Source organism: Ixodes scapularis, unplaced genomic scaffold (assembly GCF_016920785.2).
Source record: "Ixodes scapularis isolate PalLabHiFi unplaced genomic scaffold, ASM1692078v2 PGA_scaffold2__306_contigs__length_199485367, whole genome shotgun sequence".
NCBI lineage: Eukaryota > Metazoa > Arthropoda > Arachnida > Ixodida > Ixodidae > Ixodes > Ixodes scapularis.
The window spans coordinates 97,821,653-97,830,544 of record NW_024609857.1 but is presented as its reverse complement, the minus strand read 5'-3'; positions in this window follow the sequence as shown (position 1 = coordinate 97,830,544).

Genomic DNA, 8,892 nt, shown 5'->3' with positions numbered 1-8,892 from the left:
CACCTCCGGGAGACACCAGAGCTTCAGCGCTCCTCTTCTCACACCATCGCTTACGTGGACGCGGCAACACACCCCACTTAAACTGCCGTCGCCACAGCCTTTCTCCTCACACAAAACGGATGTATTCACCTAAAGACAAAGGCCACAACCTACCTATTACTTACACTCCCCCCACCGCTGAAGCACTTGCGCTCCTACACACTCTTCCGCTATTCGAGAGCCAGCACCCTGTACGGACTTACAGGAGACTATCCGCACCCTCGAATCCCACTTTACCTACCTCAGCCGTGTCTTCTCTCGAATCCACGAAACAACCCATCGCCTGCACACCACATTTAAGGTGCTTACTTACGTTTGATGGGTACCGGAGACGGTGGGGATTCCGGTCAACGAAGAGGCCCAAAGTGCTGCAACTGAAGAGTGGTGCCGTACCACTCCCTTTTCAGCGCTGTACAACAGTCTCTCCCCACCCGTGTAGTGGGCGCTTCACCCACTCCAATTCAAACTTGACACCGATGACCACCGGGAGGAGCTTGACCGCATTCGCCGGACGCGCACCTACAACAAGTGGACACCACGGGACAACCCCATACCCCTAGCCGTTTTCAAGCGAAGACAACTCGTCCAGCTCTTCCGGATACGACCAAACGGATCCACACCCGCGGATAAATGACCATAGAATTGCATGACCAACGGGAGGCCACGATCGGAGCCATCCCAGCTTCCGATAGACCGCCCACCGTAAACACTGGACTCATCCCGTCGGTGCCGACGGATAGCGAGCCATGGTGCTTTCCTCTTGGAGTTCTTGAATCGTAGCAGCCCCGATTCCGCCATTTACGTGCCCCCCCCCCCCTTTCCCCATCGTGCACCGCGACTTTATGGCAATCTTGAAGCGGAGCTGTTTGGTCTCGACTATCCAGATAAAACATGTTTCGAAGTCAAACCAAAGCCCAGGAACCTTGGAGAACAGATACGCTACGCCGTGAAGCTCATACATCTATTTTCTTGTCGGGCCGGTATAGTTATTGATTATCATGTTACAACTTGTTAAGTAGTAAGTTAAGTACAACTGGGGTTAAGTAGCAACATGGTAAAGGTCCACCAGCTCACCTGTACTCTTAAGGTTTTTTTATTAGTCATTGATAGTGTAAAACTCTAAAAGGGCCACACACAATGTATTTTTTCCCTCAAACATTAGAAATAAACTTCTTGTACACTAGGGATGCGCGGCTTATCACTTTCACTGACACCGCCATGCATGAAGTTTGCGGCGGTTCGATACAAACTTTCTCCCAACGGCTCATTGCGTTGGGGGGGGCCCTTGTGGGACCTTTACCGGTTATGTCCGCGTTTCGTTTAGCCAGTTTCTAGTGCCGCACGATGTACGTATTCTACGTAGTATATCCTTGTCACGGATGAAAAAACAGCCTTTAAAATTTAAAGCTATAGTCCGCTGCAACTCAAGAAGAGTGGGCAATGGAAAGGAAGGCCGGGGGGGAGGCGGCAGATGGAACACTTGAGAGACGAGGAGGTTTCCCCCTCTCCTTTCCAGCGTTCCGCCCCTTTCCTCCTCCCCGGCCCTCTTTTCCTTCGCCCTACCTTCCTGAGTTGAACGGACTATCGGAGGAGTTACGCTTGAAAGCGTAATTCTGGTCAGAGGCCCAAATTCAGAATTCCGTTAAGCCCTTTCTTTTTAAAAATAAATAAAGATCAATACGAGTCAATGTAAAACAAAAAAAATTCTCTTTCGTCCTACTGCACAGAGAAAATTTTGCAAAAAGCATCGTATTAAATGCAAGAATATTCTATAGTCAGTAACAGGCTAAGAACGTAGTGCAGAGTTGTTACTCAAGCACGCGGTTACGTACCATCATACTGTGGCTGCGCATGCCCCAAAGATTTATCTAAAATAGAAAGTTCGCGCTGTGGGCGGAGCATCTGCTGCATCCCTAGCCTATCACCGACTGTAACCATAAAAATAGCAGCGACATTTACCTCCAAAGTCCTAAAATGCATGAAATTCATTATAGTCAATTGGTGAGGAAACTGGTGAGGCAATTGCTTTGTCACGTGATGTATATTTTCCCGCTATATTTAGGAGGAAATCCGAATTGGATCTCTTGGTCAGAAGACGTGAATTTTTTCCGCTAAATTTAGCGGGGAGACCTAGTTGATGTATAGGCTACGTGCTATCAATTTCCCCCAAAGTGTATAGGTCACGTGACGCAAGGTGACGCCACGTGACGCCATTTTCCAGTCAAATTTGACGGAGGAACCGGATGTATGTATGGACCTTTTCACAATGGCGCCGCCATCTTGAAATGTCGTCACTTCCGTAATGGCGAAAACATTGTTTGACGTCGCCGCGCCACTAGAAAACATTTAGGACATAGGCGTAAACGTCATATATTCTCGTTTTGCCTCCCCTCTATTTTTTGTACTATTTACAGTTTAAAACGTTTTATTATTCTTTCGTCGCCCATACCGAATACGCCTATTAGGCGGCTTGGAACGAGAGTACAAGAAAAAGGCCTGCAGGTCGCGTGACGTAAATTTTTTCGTTATATTTAGCGGGGAAACTGAATTGGTCGGCATGTCACATGACGTCAGGCCACGTAACATCAATTTTCCCGCCAAATTTAGCTGAGGAACTGAATTCGACTTTAGGTCTCGTGATATCAGTTTCCCCTCTAAATTTAGCAGGAAATGCATGGTCGGACGGACAAAGTTTTGGGACTATACTCCGCGACCACTTTTCTTGGCAATGCAGTGAAAGGTACGTCCCGCGTCCCCTCTCCCATTTTGAGTGTACGCAGGCTCTCCTCCTCCCCCATCTCCGGGAAGAGGAGGAGTGCCGGCGCACACTCAAAATGGGAGAGGGGACGCGGGACGTACCTTCTACTGCATTGCCAAGAAAAGTTGTCGCAGAGTATAGGGGTAGCTTAAAAAGCATTCCCCATTCTATCTTGAAAAGGCTTATTATCAAATACCAAAGTAAAGATTCTTCCTTCCAGGAACGATGGTGGTTTTCCCGGTACTCCGTCGTCTCCCTCGGGTTTCGATGGGGCCGGGTGACCGTGGGAGTGCCGCCCGGTGGTGTGAGGAATTGCCGTTCTCGGCAGTCAGGAACCGGAGGACTCGATGGACGTTTTTTTGATAAATATATTTACAATGGAGGGCGAATATAGTACAGGGGCTGTCACGCTGTTGCTGCGGCAGCCCGACGTCGACAAAAGCGCCTCGGCGCCAAATCCGTTGCCGCGCACGGCAAGTTCTCTGCCCCGCAAGACAGAGTACGCGGAGCCCTCGGGAACGCGGGAGATAACGACGTGCTCCGCGCACGGGCTCGTTCCAACTCAACCTCTCCACAAAGGCACGCCGACATTCCGAAGGGAGGCCAGACCTCCCTCTCTCCCCGGAGTCGCCGACATGGCCCTGACAAAGTCGCTGCAAAGGCGACTACCCGCCCCCGCTTTCGGGGAAATCTGCTTCCACTTTCGGGAGCTGGCCGCCGCTTGCCGCCAAAGGGAAAAAACTTGAGACATCGGTCGCCCTCGAATGACGCTTCGGGTGACCTCGCCGCCAATTCCCCGAGCTCTTTCCACTAAGCTCCCTCGGTCATCCCTACACGCCCCCCCCTCCCCCCCCCCCCCCCCCCCACCCCTTGAAAACTGTGCCAGGACTTTTGAACCGGCCAACAGTTGCTACATCTATCATTGGACTGACTAGGATGACGTCCTGCAACGCACTTACGAAGCTCGAGGGCCCGGCAAGGAGCTGGTACGATTCCCTGTCGTCGCTAGATAAAACGTGGACGGAATGGAAAGAAGAACTCAGGCGCGCGTTCCCGTCGGCAACATCGATGCAACGCCTGCATCGTGACATGTAGGATCGGCGTCTCAAGCGAGGTGAGCCGATTAAATCGTACTGCTACAAGCTCGCAAAGGCTCGTCGGTGCAATCTTAGTGACGAGGCGTGCATCGAGTACATTATAACCGGACTAAACGACGAAGGAGCTGTCAGGGCAGTCAGCGTACGCACGTACGAATCCCCAGAAGAGCTTAAAACGCCTTGAAGAACGCTTGGGCAACATGGCGTCCTCGGCTTCCCCGGCGTTGAAGGGGGCATCAAGTTCGCCATTGACTTCGAGGCGCCGCTTCGACAACGGAGCCGACCGAGCGACAGGGTCGAAGTCCGAGGCGCGCCGTGAGAGGGTGGATCCTCCTCCGCTCAGACCGAGGAAGAAGCCGCTCTTCAACGAAAGAAGAGAAACGCTCTGATTTAACTGCGACGACTACGGTCACGTGTCCTTGAAATGCCCTTCGCCCCAGTGTTGCCGAATCGTGGGAAATCTCCCATGTTGCGGGAAAAAGCATGACAGCTTGGCAAAAAGGGAAAACATAATTTAAAGCATGTAAAACGTGAGAAATATTTGTTAATAAAAAACTAACTTGAAATGTCCTTTTTTTTATCTATATCGAACAAGAGAAAAGAAGTGGCACTAGCTACTCAGACATTTTGCTGTTTCAAGAGCCAATCTAATTCACCACGACTTACATCATCATGTGTGTGCTGCCAGCCTGCCAGTACAGTACTTCCAGTTCGCGCGTTTTCCTCACCGCTAGCTACGCACATACGTCCTCTGTCAGTGCGATAAATCACGCATTTCAGAGTGGGTGGCGTTTTTTTCACATCACGAACACAAGCAGGCGATTTTAGTTTAGTTTAGTTAATGGCCCGCTGGCCTTTATTTAGTTCCCCTGGTTCTTTCAACCAATGTAGGGCGTGGAAAAGAGGGGGAGTGGGAACAGTTTGCCGAATGACAGCCTCTGCATTTCGTAATTTATGCGATGCAAATTTCTACAAAACAAAAACACATGTGAGGTGTTGCTGTATCTAAAGGTACTTGGCGTCATGCGTATCTTAAAAACGACTTCTGCCACTAAAATGGTGTTGTGGAAAAAAAAGGGAATTTTCGCCGCTCGACGCGGGAAAAGCCGAAGTGCCAATGCGGCAACACTGCTTCGCCCCAGCGGAAGGCGCGGTGCGGCTTTAGCAAGCGCGCGGGTCATGACGCAAAGGACTGTCGAGAAAAGCGAGAAAGCGGGCCGCGCGTCGCCCAGTATGCAAACTTCCGCGCCGACGAAGCTGCCAATGAAAAGTACTTAATGCCTGCGAAACTAAATGGCCACGAAGTGCGGGCGTATGTCGACCTGGGTACATAGGTCGGCATTTCCGAACATACTCACTCACCATCACATCACTAATTACAGCAACATCCAAAAGTCACAGCCCTTCACATCACAAAGTACATCGACGTCCAAAAGTCACAGCCTTTCACATCACAGAGTACACCGACGTCTAAAAGTCACGGCCTTTCACATCACAAAATACACCGACGTCCAAACGTCACAGCCCTTCACATCACAGAGTACACCGATGTCTAATATTCACGGCCCTTCACATCACAAAGTACACCGACGTCCAAAAGTCACGGCCATTCACATCACGGAGTTCGACCGGACAACAAACTCATCCCCATCACGTCACCTCAATCTCTGAACTCACAAAGTCATTCACCGTCACTTCACGAATCCGTCAAGTTCACGAAGTCACATCACGAATCCTATAGAGTTCATGAAGCATTCCCCATCCCATCACCGCCAGCTCTGAATTCACAAAGTCGCTCACCGTCACATCACGAATCCGACAGAGTTCATGAAGCATTCCCCATCCCATCACCGCCAACTCTGAATTCACGAAGTCGCTCACCGTCCCATCACGAACTCATCGAGTTCAGCAAGTCGTTCCCCTCACGTCCGTGAACTGATCCCGTTCATGAAGTCGTTCGACCGGTTCGACTTCACGGCCCTTCACCGAGTCACAGCCGTTCACCGAGTCACAGCCATTCACCGAGTCACCGAGGTCACGGAAAGCGGCGTCGGCCCCTGCAGCCGCGGCCACCGCCACTGCCTCCGGCTCTCAGCCATCCTCGAAGTTCTTTCGCAGCGGCGCTGACGGCTCCAGATGTGTGTGTCTGTGTGTGTGTGTGTGGTGGTGGTGGGGGGGGTATTGGGCTGTGCCGGGCGAGTCGCGACGCACCCTGCTCTTGTCATTTTGTTTGTTTAGCTAGTTCCCTCTGGTTTTAGTTTTGTCGTCCCGTTTCTTTTATTTTCGTTTTGTTTCGCGCTTTCTTCATCGAGCGCGCATGCTGTGGAGAGCGAGCGGCTTCTTGACTTCCCTGCTCCGAACTTGTGAGATAAGGTGCTTGTTTCCGGGAGAGTTATTAGCCCCACGGATGCCCAGAACCAAAATGGCTGCTGGTTTGTGGGCGAGCGGTATTACAAAGGGTGGCATCACTCTAGCAAAGCGCACATGAAGGCTCCCTAGACTTCGCCTGGTTGTCGGCGTTGTGATTGTGGAGGGGACCCCACCTCAAAACCTTCTGGCCTTTTTTTTTTTTTTTTTTTTTTTTTTTTTTTTACCTTTTGTTGCGCACGGTTTTTTCTACGAAAAAAAAAAAGAAGGCGCTTATATGTTTGCCAACGACCGCTCGCCGAGGGGGCAAAAAGGAGAGACAGACACGAACCTGCGTGCACGATTTTTGTGAAACATCTTACAAACTTTAATACGAGTCCATATTATATGAACGAAGACGTTTTAGCGCATTAGAGTTCAGCGAATAGAGATCACATACGCGAGTCGACGTTTAGGCATTTGTAGGGGCGGCAAACTGGGCATCCAAACAGACCGCGCCAGGCGGTCTGTTCAGAACGATAGCAAGGGGTGCTTCGCTATAGTTTGGGGAAAAAATTATGAACTCAAGTTCGAGCGTCCATCGCCAAAGGTTCGGCAAGCTCGAAAACAGGACAGCGGCGGCCTTCATTTTATCTATTCGGTCAAATGAACGCCGCCATTCGCTTAAGTGGCATGCGATGAAACGTCGTGGGCCAGGTTTCGCTCGCTAAACCGTCGTTCGATCAGTACAAAATTGTTCTGTGTATTTTATCTTAATAATTATGATCCATGGCAACCAGCCTATCGTTGCCTACCTCACTTTACGTCGTAAAATAGCGCGTTGATGTCACTTTCATAAGAGATACCATAATAAAGGCAGTACTTCACAGCCGACCGCTGAATCACCCGTCTAATATTTTGTCACAAATTTCATCATATATATATATATAAAGTAGACATTCCAAAACAAGAGTCATCCATTCCCAAAAATTTCAGTGGACTGGAACTACCTTCCCACATCTGTTGCCACAATTGCCACTTACTATATGTTTAAAAATTGCCATAAATAATCTATACAGCTCAGACTGAGCTCCAAAGTGTACAGCATTATTCTGTTCTCTTCTAACTCCCGCTCACCTCTGTAATGCTGATGGCCCTGAGGGTAGGTCAGTTAAACAAATAAATAAAAAAAGTAAGTGCCTCACCTGAAAAACCTCTTAAAGAGGTCGCCTCTTTAAGAGGTTTGCAGCTTGCCGAAGCAATGAAATCTGAGTTTTATTCGAACCCGTTGGTCAGAGTACACATCATCATTAATTAAACCACTCATTGGATCATTCACCTCAAAGCAATATGTTTACTTCCGAGCGTGTTCGTGTCGCTCAACCTACTTTGAGCGAAATGCAGTCGAGATAACTAATGATGGCGCTCGACTCCACTTTTCTCAGCTTTGAACCGAGGCGAGGCGCGCGACTCACGCGCGCCTCGCGCTCGTTGTTTTACGCCGGGGTTTGGCTGCGCATATACTCGTATTAGATGTAGCGTATTGTGTTCTCGGAGTTCATGCTTGAATAGAATCGGAGCGTGTTTTTAAGAGTTTATTTTGTAGCGTAGTCTACACTGGCCGAGGTTGAGCAGTTTCGCGTGGCTTCTGGCGAGCCGTGCTGCGTATGCGCGAGGAGCAGTGACGTCACACGTGTCAGCACCGACTGGCCTACCTTCAAACTTTACCACAGTTCGACTAAACATCTGTTGGACAAAGAGTCAATCATTTGCTAAAGTCCGACGGGGCGGTGTTCGCGAATATAATAGACTCGGAAACTTGATGGGACGCAAGTTCTTGAAGCGGGAATCTCTACGAAGCATTTTATTAGAGGACAGGGTCTTCTAGTTTCACCCCTTGACATTGCTTTCAGTCAGGATGGCACGCGCTCTGCGATTGATTGGGAGCTAGTGCTCCACTTTCCGCGAAAACACCAGTAATGCAGGCGGCTGCTACCAACGGAGAAAACTGCGAATGACAAGGTCTAAAGTATCTAGACTTAAAGGGGCGGTGCAACGATATTCAATTGGAATGTTTTTCACTTTACACGAGCTTACTGGCACTAGTGGTTCTCAAGGATACTCACACGCAACACCACTGGCCAAGAAACTCCTTTGTTGCGCTGTAATTTCGAGGACAAAACCGAGCGTTTTCATTCAATCTCTCCTTCGCAAAACCTGGTAACGTAGCTGGGCGGTAGGAGTACCTCCCAGTGACGATATGTGAATGCGGCTCATAGATTGGACCCGAGCATGCCGTGGACACTCGATTTGGGCTCGTGATAATCGATAGCTCGAGAAGCATTCGGGTATGTCCGGTGTCCAAGCGCTGCAATGACGAAAACAGCCGAACCATAACAATGTCTGGAACGCAGCGCGTGTCCTGTGCCTTGCCAACCCCAGCGCGTGGCTATGATCAACACTGGCGGCATATAATCGGCTCCCGATCACGTGGCCGCTTCTTCTGGCTGCGAGTTGAGGGGTGAACTTTGCTCGTTTTTCTATATTTTTTTCTACCACTTCGATTGCGTGTGGTGAAAAACGAACGGGTAATTTACAGGTCATTAACGTCAGGGATCCGTCCTAAGCGGTATTTGCGCAAAATACAAAAAT